At 33.7% G+C, this 1,358-nt stretch overlaps 1 long non-coding RNA gene across 1 annotated transcript in view; it reads right to left on the minus strand.

Moving 5' to 3' along the window:
* LOC111382274 overlaps positions 1-1,358 on the minus strand; it is a 7,177-nt gene that overhangs the window by 5,062 nt on the left and 757 nt on the right. The window contains exon 2 of the long non-coding RNA XR_002700481.1: positions 1,146-1,219. This is a non-coding gene — a long non-coding RNA (uncharacterized LOC111382274). The remainder of the gene's footprint in view (positions 1-1,145; positions 1,220-1,358) is intronic.

Genomic DNA, 1,358 nt, shown 5'->3' on the forward strand with positions numbered 1-1,358 from the left:
TTTGTCTCTACACATTTATGTGTTGGCTTAACGTGCCTCTAAAAGTTATCTCCTTAAGTGTAATAAATAAAAGACGAATTTAAGACTAAAAGAAGTTTTAAGAAAACAACTAAGAAGGCTAAAAGCAATAATAAAATAGTCAAATCAAACAAGGACAATATCAAGTTTCATGACATGTGCTATCATTGTGAAGTGAAAGATTGTTTGCAAGCTTGAAGGGAAAGAAGTCTTTCGAGGCTCCATCTTCAGGTAAACTTGCTATCGAAGTTAATATGTCTACTTCACTATCTTCTTGGTTATTAAATACCGGATTAGATCTCATATTTGTATAAATATGCAGGGACTAAAGAAAAATAGACCACTGCAGAAAAGAAAAGTTGACCCACGCATGGAGAATGGAGCAAGAGTTGCTGCATTAGGTGTAGAAGCATACTTTTTACCATTGCCTTGTGGCTTAATATTAGAATTAGAAAATTGCTGTTTTGTTTCAGTCATTACCAAAAACATTATTTCTATTTTGTGTTTGGACATAAATGATTTTTCAATTAATGTTAAGAATAATCGTTGTTCATTTTATTGAGATGAGATCTTCTATGGTTATGGTGTATTATAAAATGGTATTTATATTCTTGATATCGAGTCAACTATTATGAGTATAGAATATAGAAGGCATAAAAGTTATGATTTAAGGGTCTGTTTGACAAAATTTATTTGGAAATAATGAGTTATTGAATTGTATTTTTTGAGAACGTGGTCCGCCCTCCCGTGATCACCAAAGGCCCATCCCCTGTCTACATTTGCAATCACCCAGGAAGTATCATCCGCGATGCCAAACGTATCACATAAGCATACCTCACATGCCTCGGTGCCCTAGTAGTGGTCAATAAAACATTTATAAAGAAAATTTACTTTGAAATCATGTTTCGCATGCAGGATTTTCAACCATAATTACATGTCGTGCATGCATATGAAAATGCTCATAAATGAAAATCGATGTCAATAGGTTACGCAATCTCATACTCAATGATCGTAACCACCATATGATGTGCTATAAGCCTCTTATCAAAGTTATGTAGATATTTCAACATTACTATGTCACATATACTAGGTTCTTGCATCGTAGTTGCAAATGGATTTTCACTTACCTTTCGCCTTTATGTGTGTAAGCTCCTATGGAGTGTGTGTCAATTCCCTTTTTCGCTCAACATCGAAAAGTCGCCTGTATTGTCATCTAATATTAAATACAATCCTCCATTTAATAATCTTAACACACAGAATCCCAAAATATGTCCATTCACGCCAAAACAATTTAGACAAAATCATTATTTCAAGTTACCGATGACATTACAAACTAATCC

This window comes from Olea europaea, unplaced genomic scaffold, assembly GCF_002742605.1.
Source record: "Olea europaea var. sylvestris unplaced genomic scaffold, O_europaea_v1 scaffold2458, whole genome shotgun sequence".
Taxonomy (NCBI): domain Eukaryota; kingdom Viridiplantae; phylum Streptophyta; class Magnoliopsida; order Lamiales; family Oleaceae; genus Olea; species Olea europaea.